The sequence below is a fragment of the Ambystoma mexicanum genome, chromosome 3q (assembly GCF_040938575.1).
Source record: "Ambystoma mexicanum isolate Mex_15411 chromosome 3q, UKY_AmexF1_1, whole genome shotgun sequence".
NCBI lineage: Eukaryota > Metazoa > Chordata > Amphibia > Caudata > Ambystomatidae > Ambystoma > Ambystoma mexicanum.
The window spans coordinates 1,301,698,968-1,301,717,333 of record NC_090926.1 but is presented as its reverse complement, the minus strand read 5'-3'; positions in this window follow the sequence as shown (position 1 = coordinate 1,301,717,333).

The following is an 18,366-nucleotide window of genomic DNA, read 5'->3' as shown; positions in this document are numbered from 1 at the left end:
GTGAGTGAGTGCAGGCCCCCCTTCAGAGGCCTCATGTCCCGGGAGTGAGTGCAGGCCGCGCCAGGGGCCTCCTCTGTGGGGAGACAAGCCACTCCAGAGGCCTCATGTGCAGGTAGTGAGTGCAGGCCACACCAGAGGCCTCGTGTGCAGGGAGTGAGTGCAGGCCACTCCAGAGGCCACATGTGCAGGGAGTGAGTGCAGGCCACACCAGAGGCCTCGTGTGCAGGGAGTGAGTGCAGGCCACACCAGAGGCCTCGTGTGCAGGGAGTGAGTGCAGGCCACTCCAGAGGCCTCATGTGCGGGGAGTGAGTGCAGGCCACTCCAGAGGCCTCATGTGCAGGGAGTGAGGGCAGGCCACACCAAAGACCTCATGTGCAGGGAGTGAGTGCAGGCCACTCCAGAGGCCTCATGTGCAGTTAGTGAGGGCAGGCCTCTCCAGAGGCCCCATGTGCGGTGAGTGAGTGCAGGCCCCCCTTCAGAGGCCTCATGTCCCGGGAGTGAGTGCAGGCCGCGCCAGGGGCCTCCTCTGTGGGGAGACAAGCCACTCCAGAGGCCTCATGTGCAGGTAGTGAGTGCAGGCCACAGCAGAGGCCTCATGTGCAGGGAGTGAGTGCAGGCCCCTCCAGAGGCCTCATGTGCAGGGAGTGAGTGCAGGCCACACCAGCGGCCTCGTGTGCAGGAAGTGAGGGCAGGCCACATCAAGGGCACCCTCTGCTGGGGAGACAGGCCACTCCAGAGGCCTCATGTGAAGGGAGTGAGTGCAGGCCCACCTCCAGAGGACTCATGTCCCGGGAGTGAGTGCAGGCCACACCAGAGGCCTCATGTGCAGGTAGTGAGGGCAGGCCACTCCAGAGGCCCCATGTGCAGGGAGTGAGTGCAGGCCATGCCAGGGGCGCCCTGTGTGGGAGAGACAGGCCACTCCAGAGGCCTCATGTGCAGCAAGTGAGTGCAGGCCACGCCAGAGGCCTCGTGTGCGAGGAGTGAGTGCAGGCCACTCCAGAGGCCTCATGTGCAGGGAGTGAGGGCAGGCCACTCCAGACGTCTCATGTGCAGCGAGTGAGTTCAGACCCCTCCAGAGGTCACATGTGCAGGGAGTGAGTGCAGGCCCCTCCCTAGGCCTCATGTGCAGGGAGTGAGGGCAGGCCACTCCAGAGGCCTCATGTGCAGGGAGTGAGTTCAGGCCCCTCCAGAGGCCTTATCTGCGGGGACTGAGTGCAGGCAGCGCCAGGGGCACCCTCTGCAGGAGAGACAGGCCACTCCAGAGGCCTCATGTGCAGGAAGTGAGTGCAGGCCACTCCAGAGGCACCCTCTGCGGGGAGACAGGCCACTCCAGAGGCCTCATGTGTGAGGAGTGAGTGCAGGCCACTCCAGAGGCCTCATGTGCGGGAAGTGAGTGCAGGCCACTCCAGAGGCCTCATGTGCAGGGAGTGTGTACAGGCCACTCCAGAGGCCTCATGTGCAGGGAGTGAGGACAGGCCACTCCAGAGGCCCCATGTGCGGTGAGTGAGTGCAGGCTGTGCCAGAGGCACCCTCTGTGGGGAGATAGAACACTCCAGAGGCCTCATGTGCAGGGAGTGAATGCAGGCCGTGCCAGGGGCACCCTCTGTTGGGAGATAGGACACTCCAGAGGCCTCATGTGCAGGGAATGAGTGCAGGCCGCACCAGGGGCACCGTCTGCAGGGAGATAGGCCACTCCAGAGGACTCATGTGCAGGGAGTGAGTGCAGGCCCCTCCATAGGCCTCATGTGCAGCGAGTGAGTGCAGGCCGCACAAGGTGCACCCTCTGCTGGGGAGACAGGCCACTCCAGAGGCCTCATGTGCAGGGAGTGAGTGCAGGCCCCCCTCCAGAGGCCTCATGTGCAGGGAGTGAGTGCAGGCCACACCAGAGGCATCATGTGCAGGGAGTGAGTGCAGGCCCCTCCAGAGGCCTCATGTGCAGGGAGTGAGTGCAGGCCACTCCAGAGGCCTCATGTGCAGGTAGTGAGGGCAGGCCACTCCAGAGGCCCCATGTGCGGTGAGTGAGTGCAGGCCGTGCTAGGGGCACCCTGTGCGGGGGAGACAGGCCACTCCAGAGGCCTCATGTGCAGGGAGTGAGTGCAGGCCACACCAGAGGCATCATGTGCAGGGAGTGAGTGCAGGCCCCTCCAGAGGCCTCATGTGCAGGGAGTGAGTGCAGGCCACTCCAGAGGCCTCATGTGCAGGTAGTGAGGGCAGGCCACTCCAAAGGCCCCATGTGCGGTGAGTGAGTGCAGGCCGTGCCAGGGGCACCCTGTGCGGGGGAGATAGGCCACTCCAGATGCCTCATGTGCACGGAGTGAGTGCAGGCCACTCCAGAGGCCTCATGTGCAGGGAGTGAGGGCAGGCCACTCCAGAGGCCCCATGTGCGGTGAGTGAGTGCAGGCCGTGCCAGGGGCACCCTGTGCGGGGGAGACAGGCCACTCCAGAGGCCTCATGTGCAGGGAGTGAGTGCAGGCTGTGCCAGAGGCACCCTCTGTGGGGAGATACAACACTCCAGAGGCCTCATGTGCAGGGAGTGAATGCAGGCTGTGCCAGGGACACCCTCTGTTGGGAGATAGGACACTCCAGAGGACTCATGTGCAGGGAGTGAGTGCAGGCCGCACCAGGGGCACCATCTGCAGGGAGATAGGCCACTCCAGAGGCCTCATGTGCAGGGAGTGAGTGCAGGGCCCTCCATAGGCCTCATGTGCAGGGAGTGAGTGCAGGCCACGCAAGGTGCACCCTCTGCTGGGGAGACAGGCTACTCCAGAGGCCTCATGTGCAGGGAGTGAGTGCAGGCCCCCCTCCAGAGGCCTCACATACCGGGAGTGAGTGCAGGCTGCGCAAGGTGCACCCTCTGCTGGGGAGACAGGCTACTCCAGAGGCCTCATGTGCAGGGAGTGAGTGCAGGCCCCCCTCCAGAGGCCTCATGTACCGGGAGTGAGTGCAGGCCGCGCCAGGGCCATCCTCTGTGGGGAGACAAGCCACTCCAGAGGCCTCATGTGCAGGGAGTGAGTGCAGGCCACACCAGAGGCCTCGTGTGCAGGGAGTGAGGGCAGGCCCCTCCCTAGGCCTCATGTCGAGGGAGTGAGTGCAGGCTGTGCGAGGGGCACCCTCTGCTGGGGAGACAGGCCACTCCAAAAGCCTCATGTGCAGGAAGTGAGTGCAGGCCGCTCCAGAGGCACCCTCTGCGGGGAGACAGGCCACTCCAGAGGCCTCATGTGTGAGGAGTGAGTGCAGGCCACTACAGAGGCCTCGTGCGGGAAGTGAGTGCAGGCCACTCCAGAGGCCTCATGTGCAGGGAGTGAGTGCAGGCCACTCCAGAGGCCTCATGTGCAGGGAGTGAGGACAGGCCACTCCAGCGGCCTCATGTGCAGGGAGTGAGGGCAGGCCACTCCAGAGGCCTCATGTGCAGCGACTGAGTTCAGACCCCTCCAGAGGACACATGTGCAGGGAGTGAGTGCAGGCCCCTCCCTAGGCCTCATGTGCAGGGAGTGAGGGTAGGCCTCTCCAGAGGCCTCATGTGCAGGGAGTAAGGGCAGGGCAATCTAGAGGCCTCATGTGCAGGGAGTGAGTACAGGCCGCGCCAGGGGCACTCTCTGCTGGGGAGATAGGCCACTCTAGAGGCCTCATGTGCAGGGAGTGAGAGCAGGCCGCGCGAGGGGCACCCTCTGCGGGGGAGACAGGGCACACCAGGGTCACCCTCTGCCGTGACACAGGCCACTCTAGAGACCTCATGTGCTGGGAGTGAGTGCAGGCCGCACCAGGGGTGCCCTCTACAGAGAGATAGGCAATTTCAGAGGCCTCATGTGCAGGGAGTGAGTTCAGGCTGAGTCAGGGGCACCCTCTGCTGGGGAGACAGGCCACTCCAGAGGCCTCAAGTGCCGGAGGTGAGTGCGGGCTGCGCCTGGGGCACCATCTGCGGGGAGATAGGCCACTCCAGAGGCCTCATTTGCAGGAAGTGAGTGCAGGCCACTCCATAAACCTCATGTGCAGGGAGTGAGTGCAGGCTGCGCCAGAGGCACCATCTGCCGGAGAGATAGGCCACTCCAGCGGCCTCATGTGCAGGTAGGGAATGCAGGCCACACTTGGGGCACCCTCTGCCGGGGAGATGCCTCATATCCACATGTGCAGGGAGTGAGTGCAGGCCGCACCAGAGGCACTTTCTGCGGGGAGGCAGGACACACCAGAGGCCTCATGTGCAGGGAGTGAGTAGAGGCCACACCAGAGGCCTCATGTGCAGGGAGTGAGTGCAGGCCACACTAGAGGCCTCATGTGCAGGGAGTGAGTGCAGGCCACACCAGAGGCCTCATGTGCAGGGAGTGAGTGCTGCCAGAGCCAGAGGCACCCTCTGTGGGGAGGCAGGCCACTCCAGAGGCCTTGTGGGCAGGTAGTGAATGCAGGCCACACCAGGAGCACCCTCTGCGGGGGAGACAGGCCACTCCAGAGGCCTCATGTGCAGGGAGTGAGTGCAGGCAGTGCCAGGGGCACCCTCTGCGGGGGAGGCAGGCCACTCCAGAGGCCTCATGTGCAGGGAGTGAGTGCAGGCTGTGCCAGGGGCACCCTCTGTGGGGGAGACAGGCCACTCCAGAGGCCTCATGTGCAGGGAGTGAATGCAGGCCACACCAGGAGCACCCTCTGCGGGGGAGACAGGCCACTCCAGAGGCCTCATGTGTGGGGAGTGAGTGCAGGCCACACCAGAGGCCTCATGTGCATGGAGTGAGTGCAGGCCACACCAGAGGCCTCATGTGCAGGGAGTGAGTGCTTCCAGAGCCAGAGGCACCCTCTGTGGGGAGGCAGGCCACTCCAGAGGCCTTGTGGGCAGGTAGTGAATGCAGGGCACACCAGGAGCACACTCTGCGGGGGAGACAGGCCGCTCCAGAGGCCTCATGTGCAGGGAGTGAGTGCAGGCTGTGCCAGGGGCACCCTCTGCGGGGGAGGCAGGCCACTCCAGAGGCCTCATGTGCAGGGAGTGAGTGCAGGCTGTGCCAGGGGCACCCTCTGTGGGGGAGACAGGCCACTACAGAGGCCTCATGTGCAGGGAGTGAATGCAGGCCACACCAGGAGCACCCTCTGCAGGGGAGACAGGCCACTCCAGAGGCCTCATGTGCATGGAGTGAATGCAGGCCACACCAGGAGCACCCTCTGCGGGGGAGACAGGCCACTCCAGAGGCCTCATGTGTGGGGAGTGAGTGCAGGCCACACCAGAAGCCTCATGTGCAGGGAGTGAGTGCAGGCCACACCAGAGGCCTCATGTGCAGGGAGTGAGTGCAGGCCACACCAGAGCCTCATGTGCAGGGAGTGAGTGCAGGCCACACCAGAGGCCTCATGTGCAGGGAGTGAGTGCTGCCAGAGCCAGAGGCACCCTCTGTGGGGAGGCAGGCCACTCCAGAGGCCTTGTGGCAGGTAGTGAATGCAGGCCACACCAGGAGCACCCTCTGCGGGGGAGACAGGCCACTCCAGAGGCCTCATGTGCAGGGAGTGAGTGCAGGCTGTGTCAGGGGCACCCTCTCCGGGGGAGGCAGGCCACTCCAGAGGCCTCATGTGCAGGGAGTGAGAGCAGGCCGCGCGAGGGGCACCCTCTGCGGGGGAGACAGGGCACACCAGGGGCACCCTCTGCCGTGACACAGGCCACTCTAGAGACCTCATGTGCTGGGAGTGAGTGCAGGCCGCACCAGGGGTGCCCTCTGCAGAGAGATAGGCAATTTCAGAGGCCTCATGTGCAGGGAGTGAGTTCAGGCTGAGTCAGGGGCACCCTCTGCTGGGGAGACAGGCCACTCCAGAGGCCTCAAGTGCCGGAAGTGAGTGCGGGCTGCGCCTGGGGCACCATCTGCGGGGAGATAGGCCACTCCAGAGGCCTCATTTGCAGGAAGTGAGTGCAGGCCACTCCATAAACCTCATGTGCAGGGAGTGAGTGCAGGCTGCGCCAGAGGCACCATCTGCCGGAGAGATAGGCCACTCCAGCGGCCTCATGTGCAGGTAGTGAGTGTAGGCCACCCCAGGGGCAGCCTCTGCGGGGGAGGCAGGCCACTCCAGAGGCCTCATGTGCAGGTAGGGAATGCAGGCCACACTTGGGGCACCCTCTGCCGGGGAGACGGGCCACTTCAGAGGCCTCATGTGCAGGGAGTGAGTGCAGGCTGCGCATGGACACCCTCTGCGGGGAGACAGGCCACTCCACAGGCCTCATATCCACATGTGCAGGGAGTGAGTGCAGGCCGCACCAGAGGCACTTTCTGCGGGGAGGCAGGACACACCAGAGGCCTCATGTGCAGGGAGTGAGTAGAGGCCACACCAGAGGCCTCATGTGCAGGGAGTGAGTGCAGGCCACACTAGAGGCCTCATGTGCAGGGAGTGAGTGCAGGCCACACCAGAGGCCTCATGTGCAGGGAGTGAGTGCTGCCAGAGCCAGAGGCACCCTCTGTGGGGAGGCAGGCCACTCCAGAGGCCTTGTGGGCAGGTAGTGAATGCAGGCCACACCAGGAGCACCCTCTGCGGGGGAGACAGGCCACTCCAGAGGCCTCATGTGCAGGGAGTGAGTGCAGGCAGTGCCAGGGGCACCCTCTGCGGGGGAGGCAGGCCACTCCAGAGGCCTCATGTGCAGGGAGTGAGTGCAGGCTGTGCCAGGGGCACCCTCTGTGGGGGAGACAGGCCACTCCAGAGGCCTCATGTGCAGGGAGTGAATGCAGGCCACACCAGGAGCACCCTCTGCGGGGGAGACAGGCCACTCCAGAGGCCTCATGTGTGGGGAGTGAGTGCAGGCCACACCAGAGGCCTCATGTGCATGGAGTGAGTGCAGGCCACACCAGAGGCCTCATGTGCAGGGAGTGAGTGCTTCCAGAGCCAGAGGCACCCTCTGTGGGGAGGCAGGCCACTCCAGAGGCCTTGTGGGCAGGTAGTGAATGCAGGGCACACCAGGAGCACACTCTGCGGGGGAGACAGGCCGCTCCAGAGGCCTCATGTGCAGGGAGTGAGGGCAGGCTGTGCCAGGGGCACCCTCTGCGGGGGAGGCAGGCCACTCCAGAGGCCTCATGTGCAGGGAGTGAGTGCAGGCTGTGCCAGGGGCACCCTCTGTGGGGGAGACAGGCCACTACAGAGGCCTCATGTGCAGGGAGTGAATGCAGGCCACACCAGGAGCACCCTCTGCAGGGGAGACAGGCCACTCCAGAGGCCTCATGTGCATGGAGTGAATGCAGGCCACACCAGGAGCACCCTCTGCGGGGGAGACAGGCCACTCCAGAGGCCTCATGTGTGGGGAGTGAGTGCAGGCCACACCAGAAGCCTCATGTGCAGGGAGTGAGTGCAGGCCACACCAGAGGCCTCATGTGCAGGGAGTGAGTGCAGGCCACACCAGAGCCTCATGTGCAGGGAGTGAGTGCAGGCCACACCAGAGGCCTCATGTGCAGGGAGTGAGTGCTGCCAGAGCCAGAGGCACCCTCTGTGGGGAGGCAGGCCACTCCAGAGGCCTTGTGGCAGGTAGTGAATGCAGGCCACACCAGGAGCACCCTCTGCGGGGGAGACAGGCCACTACAGAGGCCTCATGTGCAGGGAGTGAGTGCAGGCTGTGTCATGGGCACCCTCTCCGGGGGAGGCAGGCCACTCCAGAGGCCTCATGTGCAGGGAGTGAGTGCAGGCCGCGCCAGGGGCACCCTCTGTAGGAGAGGCAGGGCACGCCAGGGGCACCCTCTGCAGTGGAGGCAGAGCGCACCAGGGGCATCCTCTGCGGGAGAGATAGGCCACTCCAGAGGCCTCATGTGCAGAAAGTTAGGCCTTATTGTTAGGGAGAATTCTCATTTATGGCTAATTTCCCTTACATACCGAGTCCCTCAGCAGCTTTGCTGGATTTCTAGGATTTAGAAGTGAGTGCAGGCTGTGCCAGGGGCACCCTCTGCGGGGGAGGCAGGCCACTTATGAGGCCTCATGTGCAGGGAGTGAGTGCAGGCTGTGTCAGGGGCACCCTCTGCGGGGGAGACAGGCCACTCCAGAGGCCTCATGTGCAGGCAGTGAGTGCAGGCCACACCAGGAGCACCCTCTGCGGGGGAGAAAGGCCACTCCAGAGGCCTCATGTGTGGGGAATGAGTGCAGGCCACTTCAGAGGCCTCATGTGCAGGGAGTGAGTGCAGGCCGCACCAGGAGCACCCTCTGCAGGGGAGACAGGCCACTCCAGAGGCCTCATGTGTGGGGAGTGAGTGCAGGCCACACCAGAGGCCTCATGTGCAGGGAGAGAGTGCAGGCCACTTCAGAGGCCTCATGTGCAGGGAGTGAGTGCAGGCTGCGGAATAGGCCTCATGTGCAGGAAGTGAGTGCAGGCCGCGCCAGGGGCACCCTCTGCGGGAAGACAGGCCACTCCAGAGGCCTCATGTGCAGGGAGTGAGTGCAGGCCACACCAGAGGCCTCATGTGCAGGGAGTGAGTGCTGCCAGAGCCAGGGGAACCCTCTGTGGGGAGGCAGGCCACTCCAGAGGCCTTGTGGGCAGGTAGTGAATGCAGGCCACACCAGGAGCACCCTCTGCGGGGGAGACAGGCCACTCCAGAGGCCTCATGTGCAGGGAGTGAGTGCAGGCTGTGCCAGGGGCGCCCTCTGCGGGGGAGGCAGGCCACTCCAGAGGCCTCATGTGCAGGCTGTGTCAGGGGCACCCTCTCCGGGGGAGGCAGGCCACTCCAGAGGCCTCATGTGCAGGGAGTGAGTGCAGGCCGCGCCAGGGGCACCCTCTGTAGGAGAGGCAGGGCACGCCAGGGGCACCCTCTGCAGTGGAGGCAGAGCGCACCAGGGGCATCCTCTGCGGGAGAGATAGGCCACTCCAGAGGCCTCATGTGCAGAAAGTTAGGCCTTATTGTTAGGGAGAATTCTCATTTATGGCTAATTTCCCTTACATACCGAGTCCCTCAGCAGCTTTGCTGGATTTCTAGGATTTATTTTTTTCACCTGGTAAGAGTGTGAGCCTTTTTTCCCACTCTTACATGTGTTTTACTATGTGTATTTGTACTGTTTGTGTGATCTTGGGCTCTGGAGCTACACCACTCCATGAACCCTACTTTTTGTGTGTGTTACACAGCACCTTTAGTGCAGTGACACAGCATTGTCTTTGAGACTTCCCACTGACTCCATTTTTCTGGGGCTGACTACTTTCCCCCAGAAAAGGTAAAGTTGCCATTAACTTTATTTAGTCACTTTTACCACAGACCCAGTACACCCCATCTTTCATGGAGTATCCATTTTTGTCTGTGCCTCTTGGATCAGTCTGACAGTCGCTTCAGGAACTGTGAGCCTGCAGGAACTACCAGGAACGTCTGCCTCAGCTACAGCTCCCTCTCCGTTTTAAGGTACTGTGCAAATCCGGTTGTTCGTTTCGTTCAGCCGCGGTGAAAGTGTGTGAAATCTTTCTCCAATTCAAGGGCTTGTCCTTCTCTACTCTTTGAACTAACTTTTCTACCAACCAACCTCATCCGGAAACCGTGACTTTGGCCCTAAGCCCTTTCTATCTGCTTTTATCATTGTAGTCTCTCTTGTTCACTTGCACTGAGTACTTACCTGTTGGTGTGGGTTAATTTCTGTTAAATTCTGTCTTTTCCCTCCTTTTAAATTACTGGAGTGCCATTGTGCTCCCACTTCATTTTGTGAGCTTAACTTGTCTGGTATTTAAGGGAAGTGAAGTGGTGTATGAAGAGTGTGATTTTTAGACTGCTTATAGTAGTGTAATGTTATACAACTGGAGAGTGAAATAAATGGATATTCTTTTACTTGAAAACCTTGCGTCAGTGTTTGCCTGAATCATAGTCATTGCTGTCTTTTGTTTAACTATTTGTACTGCTCACTTACTCCTGAGATAAGTCTGGCTGCTCCGCTACTTCTACCACTATAACTGTGTAGTACAGGCTTGTACCAAAGGTGAATTTGTACTGTCACTTGTAGTCTTATTTGTGTGTGGTGTTCCCAAAGGGTACTGCATATAATTCTGCCTTACACTGGTGTACAGCGGTGAGGATCAAAGTATAGTAATTACACTTAGAGTGCTGCTATTACCTTGGATCAACTTACCACAAGGCTAACATCACTAAAAAGCCATATTAATCATGTCTGATATGGAAAGCCACAGTCAGGAGACCCTCCAGAGTTACACTGCGGATTATTTAAGAAACATGTGTAAAGAAAGGAACCTCTCTGCCAATAGGATGGAGTATGAGTGTGTGGAGCCAGCTTTGATTGCTAGATTTGGTAAGACCCCTTCCCAGTACCTTACGAGGTTTAGGACCCTCAAAAAGCATGATGGTACCCCTTGGGCTACCTGGGTATGTGAATGTTTGAAAAACTTAGATGGTTGGATTAAGGGTTACAGAGAAAACACTTATGAAGGAATGAGAAATCTTGTTATGTTGGAGTCTATTTTTGATGTCTGCTCTCCTGAGCTCAGACAGCACTTTGCTGATTCTAAGGAGATAGATCCAAAGAAGCTAGCTAAGGCTGCTGACTTGTGGGTTGCCAACAGCACTACTCACAAGGATTCTGGTGCTACTCAGAAAAAGGATGAGGGGAAACAACCAAAGAAAGACAACAAAGAGAATTCTAATACCCCCAATCCAAAAGAGGGCCACAAACAACAACATAAGGGTAAACCACAAGGGAAACCGAATCAGACTAGTGTACCATCTGGACCCAAACCAGATGGAGGTCAGAACAAACCCTGATTCATTAAGACATTTGGGAAATGTTATGTTTGTGGGTCAACTGACCATGTGAAAGGGGGTCTCAGATGTAAGGGTGAACCTTCAGGGGTCCACACTGTCTCCTTAACCTTCTCCCCAGAGGAAGAAGTCCCTATGGCAAATGGAAACTTTCACCTACTGGCTGAAGAACCCATGAGTGTCTCAGCTAGTGTTTCTTTAGTGTCCCTGGGCTGGTGGAAACAACAGAATGTAGATGTCTATAATTCCATCCCAGACAATACTAATGAGTATTGTAAAGATAGTGTTCTTGTGAATGGCCAGGAGACCCCTGCCATCAGAGACACTGGAGCCAGCATAACTGTGGTTGATGAATCATGTTTCAAGGTGGAGGATGTTGCAAAGGCACCCAGACACCTCACCAAGTTAGCTGGAGGCCCTGTGCAAATGGTTCCCCAGTTACCAGCTCTCATCCAGTGCAATGACATGACTGTCAAGATACCTGTAAGTGTGCAAAATAACGTACCTGGGAGAGTCCTGTTGGGTAATGACCTGAAAACTCTTGGATTTGTGTCAAGCCCCCCTAGGCCTCCCAGTAAGAGGAAACAGGAGCTCACTAGGTCTGCAAGGGAGAGGACCTTGAGAAGCTCTTCAGAGGAGATGATAGAGGAAACTATCACTCCCACTCCACAGGAGTTGCTCACTGTTATTTCTAGAAAGAATGAGGCAAAGGGGAAACCCAAGACCTCCAGGAAAAAGACAGACAGCACCCCTGTGCTACCAACAAGGACATCAACGAGAGTGTCCAAGATCACATCTGTGATCCATCCACCTGCTGAGGTAGAGTGTGAGGTGCAACCTTGTGTGGTTGAGCCAGTATCTGAAGAGTCAGATCTGGAAGAAGACACTGTCTTAGTTGGAGATCTTGACCCTGTTGACCATCCTGAGCTGCAGTCTTTATTGGCAGAAGGTGGACCCCACAGGGCAGGCTTTAGCAAAGGACAGAGGGAGTGTCCTACTCTTGAAGGTCTTCGACAACAGGCTGCTAACCAACTTGATGGGCAATAAGTTGGGAAGCAGAGGTTAAGCTGGGAAGATGGCTTCTTCTACAGTGAACCAACTGAGTCTACCCCTGGGGACTGCAAAAGACTTGTAGTGCCCTTTGCCAACAGGCTCCATTTTCTACAGTTAGCCCATGAGATACATTTGGCTGGTCACTTGAGTTTCAAGAAGACCAAGGAAATGCTCACTCTTTTCTTCTACTGGCGTAAGATGGGTTCAGAAGTTGACAAATTCTGTAGGAGCTGTCACACTTGCCAAACCTCTGGCAAGAGTGGAGACAAGAATGTGACACCCCTGGTGCCTCTCCCAGTGGTGGGAGTTCCTTTTGAGAGCTTGGGCATTGACATTGTCGGTCCCCTTGACCCTCCCACATCTTCAGGGAACAGGTTTATCCTGGTTGTAGTAGACCATGCTACAAGATACCCAGAAGCCATACCTATGAGAACTGTTAGGGCTCGGGCTGTGGCTAAGGCTCTACTTGATATTTTTACCAGAGTAGGGTTTCCTAAGGAAGTGATATCTGACAGGGGATCCAATTGTATGTCCCACTACATGTAAGCCATGTGGAAAAACTGTGGTGTCACTTACAAGTTCTCTACACCCTACCATCTACAGACAAATGGACTGGTAGAGAGGTTTAATCATACTATGAAGAGCATGATAGGAGCTTTAAAGGAATCCCTTAAGAAAAAGTGGGACCTTCTACTGCCATGCCTTCTCTTTGCATATAGAGAAGTCCCTCAGGAGGGAGTTGGTTACATTCCCTTTGAACTTCTCTATGGCCATCCAGTCAGCGGTCCATTGGCCATGATCAAGGCGGGGTTGGAGAGTGCTCCATCCCCCAAGCCAGTCAGAGTGACTGACTATATGATAGGTCACCGGAGGAGAATGACACACATGATGGAAGAAGCTAGTGATAACTTAAAAGCAGGTCAGGCTCTGGTCAAACATTGGCATGACCAGAAGGCCAGCATGGTTGAGTTCTATCAAGACCAGCTTGTATTAGTTATGGTGCCAACAAGGCAGAGAGCCTTGCAGGGCTAATGGATAGGACCATTCAAGGTTGTGGGCAAACCTGGAGAGGTGAACTATCTGGTGGGTTTAGGCAGACCTAAGGAGGTTCCCAGAGTCTTTCATACCAACCGTTTAAAGGCGTATGTCTCGAGACCAGAAGTAGGAGCTTTGCTTCTAGCTTCAGCTCAAGAAGAAGAGGAGAGTGAACCTCTACCTGACCTCCTCAGAGGCCAACCTTTAAATGAACAGATAGAAGGAGTTAATCTCTCTTCTCAGCTGACTTCTGACAAACAGGAGGAGTACAAAGTTCTGTTGAATCAGTTTGCCTCCCTGTTTTCACTATCACCAGGCTTGACCCCTTGGGGCCAGCATGATATTCTCACTGGTTACTGTTTACCTGTGAAAAGCAAAGGTTACAGAATGTCAGAGCATGTGAGATCCCACATCAAAGGAGAGGTCAACAAGCTGCTTGATCTCGGGGTTATAGAGCCATCCACAAGTCCATGGTCTAGTCCAGTTGTTCTAGTACCAAAGGCAGGATCCAAAGAGTCGAGATTCTGTGTGGACTTTAGAGCTCTAAATGCAGTCACTAAGACTGATGCCCATCCTTTGCCAAGGACAGATGAACTGGTGGATAGGCTTGGTTCAGCCAAGTACCTCTATCCCAGCAGGCCTCTACCAGTTTACGGTTATGCCTTTTGGACTAAAGAATGCACCTGCTACATTTCAAAGGATGGTTAATCTAGTTCTGAATGGGATGTAGGACTTCTGCATGGAATACTTGGATGACATTGCAGTGTCCCGTCCTATATGGAAAGAACATAATGACCACTTAGGATATGTTTTGCAGGCTCTGGAGCAGGCCCATCTGACCATAAAGGCAAGCAAATGTCAAATTGGTCAGAGTAAAGTAGTCTACCTTGGTCATGAGGTAGGAGGGGGTGAGACAGGGCCATTGCCCAGCAAAGTACAAGCTGTGCAAAACTGGGCCACCCCTACTACTCAAACTCAAGTGAGAGCCTTTCTAGGCCTCACTGGATACTACATGAATTTCATAGAGAACTATGGGTACTACAGGGATTTCATAGAGAACTATGGGACCATAGCTTCTCCCTTGAATGTAGTCTCCCTTGAATGTAGTCTCCTCTCCAAAATTCCCAAAAAAGGTTAGATGGAATGAGGAGTGCACTCAAGCCTTTGAAACCCTGACGAAAGCCCTTTGTCAAGCTCAGTCCTAAGAGCTCCTGATTATCACCAACCCTTCATTGTACAGACAGATGCCTCCAATGCAGGTATAGGTGCAGTCCTTAGTCAACTGGATGAGAAAGGTAGGGAGCACCCCATTTGCTTCATCAGTAGGAAACCGAAGGAACCAGAGACAAGGTGGGCAACCATAGAGTGTGACTGCTTTGCCATTGTGAGGAGTTTGAAGAAGTTTAGACCATACTTGTATGGATCTACTTTTGTGATTCAAACTGACCACCAACCCTTGAGATGGTTAATGCAAATGAAAGGGGGAAACCCAAAACCTCTAAAATGGTCAATCTGCCTGCAAGGGTTTGATTTTTCCATTGAGCACAGAGCAGGATGTCACCACCAAAATGCTGATGGTCTCTCTAGGATGTTTTTAACCGACTAGAGGTAAGCGACTCATCCAGGAGTGGATTAAATCCTCCTGTCCTTTAGTCTGGTGGGGAGGGGAGGGGCGAGTGTTAGGGAGAATTCTCATAAATGGTTGATTTCCCTTACCTACTGAGTCCCTCAGCAGCTTTGCTGGATTTCTAGGATTTATTTTTTTCACCTGGTAAGAATGTGAGTCTTTTTCCCACACTTACATGTGTTTTGCTATGTGTATTTCTACTTTTTGTGTGATCTTGGCCACTGGAGCCTCACCTACTCCAGGGCACCATATTTTTCATGTGTGTTACACAGCACCTTCAGTGCAGTGACACAGGGTTGTCTTTTAGACTTCCCACTGACTCCATTTTTCTGGGGCTGACAACTCTCCCCCAGAAACATGTAAAGTTGCCATTTCCTTTATGTAGTCTCTTTAAAACTACAGACCCAGTACATCCCATCTTACATAGAGTATTGGAAAGGGTTAATTCCTACCCCTTTTTGTCTGTGCCTCTTGAAGCATTGTTTTGCTCCCTTTACATTAGGACTTGGCTGGTGGCAGTGGTATCTACCCTAACTTTTCTACCGCAATTATCTTATATAAACGTGGTGATGTTTTAGGCTATTATATTAGCCTCGAACATAAACCTGCTTGACCAAATACATTTTATTTTTGCTCCAACTGGGTTTATTCACCATTTCTTTTTGTTAAAGTCTTTCTCGTGTTTTACTCTGCGCGCCAAACCAGGTTTGGTCCCTTTGTTCATCGCCTTTTCGCCGGCTTCCACACAGAAGCCCTCCTTTAGGCGCCTGTGAGTCTGGGTAGGCAGGATGTGAGGGAGGGGTTTTACGATCCCTGCCATGGGTTCCCTTGGTAACCCAAGTCGCACTCCTGTTTGAATGGCTGGGTGACTGTCCTTGCCAGGACAGCCACCCTGCTGTGCGATTGACAGCCAGGCTGTATGAATGGGGGAAACTGCATAAAAAGCAGGTCTCTGGGACTGGAAGAGCAGAGTCGCCACTGCAATGAAAGAACCAATGAGGAACTGGTAGACGAGGACCCCTACAACAACTGAACCGCCCGGTGAAACCCTGCTGCAGGCCCAAATCTCCAGAATCCGAGGACAGAGAAGATCCTCCAGGAAACTTCTTCCCCTGAGCTGGTGGGACCAACCAGTTCACCCAAACTGCAAGCCAGGACACCTACTCTGATTCAATGCGCTGTACAGAGCTACAGTGGGCCGGTTAGCCAGGAAGGTCGGATCCTGCATGAGTTTTAAGGAGCACACCTTTTATTTGTTGCTTTGCTCTGCTGCTGGTTTCTTCCCTAGGTAATGCAGGACCCTCCAGTCTTCCTAATTCTGATCAGTCCGACAGTCGCTTCAGGAACCGTGAGCCTGCAGAAACCACCAGAAGCGTCTGCCTCAGCTACAGCTTCTTCTCCGTTTTAGGGTACTGTGCAAATCCGGTTGTTCGTTTCGTTCAGCCGCGGTGAAAGTGTGTGAAATCTTTCTCCAATTCAAGGGCTTGTCCTTCTCTACTCTTTGAACTAACTTTTCTACCAACCAACCTCACCCGGAAACCGTGGCACAAACTTTACCACGATCTACACTGAACTTTTTTATCTTGAGCAAAATACTTTTGAACCATTGACTTTGGCCCTAAGCTTTTTCTATCTGATTTTATCATTGTCGTCTCTCCTGTTCGCTTGCCCTGAGTACTTACCTGTTGGTGTGGATTCATTTCTGTTAACCTCTGTCTTTCCCTCTCTTTTAAATTGCTGGAGTGCCATTTTGCTCCCACTTCATTTTGTGGGCCTAACTTGTCTGGAATTTAAGGAGAGTGGTGTGGTGTATGTAGAGAGTGATTTTTAGACTGCTTATAGTAGTGTAATGTTATACAACCGAAAAGTGAAATAAATGGATATTCTTTTACTTGAAAACCTTGAGTTAGTGTTTGTTTGAATCATAGGAATTTCTGTCCTTTGTGTAAATATTTGAAACTGCTCACTTACTCTTGAGATAAGTCTGGCTGCTCAGCTACCACTTTACTGTGTAGTACAGGCTTGTACCAAAGTTGAACTTGTACTGTCACTTGTAGTCTTAATTGTGTGTGGTGTTCCCAAAGGGTACTGCATATAATTCTGTCTAACACTCATGTGCAGGGAGTGAGTGCAGGCAGCGCCAGGGGCACCCTCTGCGGGGAGCCAGGTCACTCCAGAGGCCTCATGTGCGGGGAATGATTGCAGGCTGCACACGGGCACCCTCTGCGGTGGAGACAGGACACTCCAGAGGCCCCGTGCAGGGAGTGAGTGCAGGCCGCGCATGGGCACCCTCTGCAGAGGAGACAGGCCACTCCAGAGGCCTCATGTGCAGGGAGTGAATGCAGGCCACGCCAGGGGCACCCTCAGCAGGAGGTGCAGGCCGTGCCAGGGGCACCCTCTGTGGCAGAGTCAGGGCGGGCCAGGGGCACCCTCTGCAGGGAGATAGGCCACTTCAGAGGCCTAATGTGCAGGCCACTCCAGAGGACTCATGCCCAGGGAATGAGTGTGGGCCGCGCCAGGTGCAGCCTCTGCGGGGAGACAGGCCACGCGAGAGTCCTTACATGCAGGGAGTTAGGGCAGGCCGCACCAGAGGCACCTTCTGCAGGGGAGACAGGCCACTCCAGAGGCCTCATGTGCAGGGAGTGAAGGCAGGCCGTGCCAGGGGCACCCTCTGCGGGGAGATAGGCCACTCCAGAGGCCTCATGTGCAGGGAGTGAGTGCAGGCCACGCCAGGGGTACCCTCTGCAGGGGAGACAGGACACTCCAGAGGCCTCATGTGTGGGTAGTGACTGCAGCCTGCGCATGGGCACCCTCTGAAGGGGAGACAGGCCACTCCAGAGGCCTCAAGTGCAGGGAGAGAGTGCAGGCCGTGCATGGGCACCCTCGCAGGTGAGACAGGCCACTCCAGAGGCCTCATGTGCAGGGAGTGAGTGCTGTCAGCGCCAGGGACACCCTCTGCGGGGAGATAGTCCACTCCAGAGGCCTCATGTGCAGGGAGTGAGTGCTGGCCACAGCAGGGGGGCCCTCTGTGAGGAGATAGGCCACTCCAGAGGCCTCATCTGTAGGCAGTGAGTGCAGGCCAGTCCAGAGGCATCATGTGCAGGGAGTGAGTGCAGGCTGCGCCAGACGCACCCTCTGCAGGGGAGAGCGTCCACCCCAGAGGCCTCATGTGCAGGGAGTGAGTGCAGGTCGCACCCGAGGCACCCTGCGGGGGAGAGAGGCCACCCCAGAGGCCTCATGTGCAGGGAGTGAGTGCAGGTCGCACCCGAGGCACCCTCTGCAAGGGAGATAGGCCACTCCAGAGGCCTCATGTGCAGGGAGTGAGTGCATAGGCCGCATCATGGCTCCATGCGTAGGGAAGACAGACTGCAACAGGCCAAATGTGCAATGCAAGGAGGCCGCACCAGAGTAATCATGTACAGGGAATGAGTGAGGTCTACAGGCAGAGGCATCATCTGCATAGGAATGAGTGCAGGCCGCACCAAATGTGTGCTGGGGACCAGGGTGTATGGTGGGTGCGAAGTGTGCTGAGGACCAGGGTGCATGGTGGGTGTGTAGTGTACTTGTACTGAGTACCAGGAGGGTACATGGCGGGAGTGCAGCGTGCTGAAGACCAGGGTGTATGGTGGGTGCGAAGTGTGCTGAGGACCAGGGTGCATGGTGGGTGTGTAGTGTACTTGTACTGAGTACCAGGAGGGTACATGGCAGGAGTGCAGCGTGCTGAAGACCAGGGTGTATGGTGGGTGTGAAGTGTGCTGAGGACCAGGGTGCATGGTGGGTGTGTAGTGTACTTGTACTGAGTACCAGGAGGGTACATGGCAGGAGTGCAGCGTGCTGAAGACCAGGGTGTATGGTGGGTGTGAAGTGTGCTGAGGACCAGGGTGCATGGTGGGTGTGTAGTGTACTGAGTACCAGGGTACATGGTGGGAGTGCAGCATGCTGAAGACCAGGGTGCATGGTGGGTGTTCTCTTTGC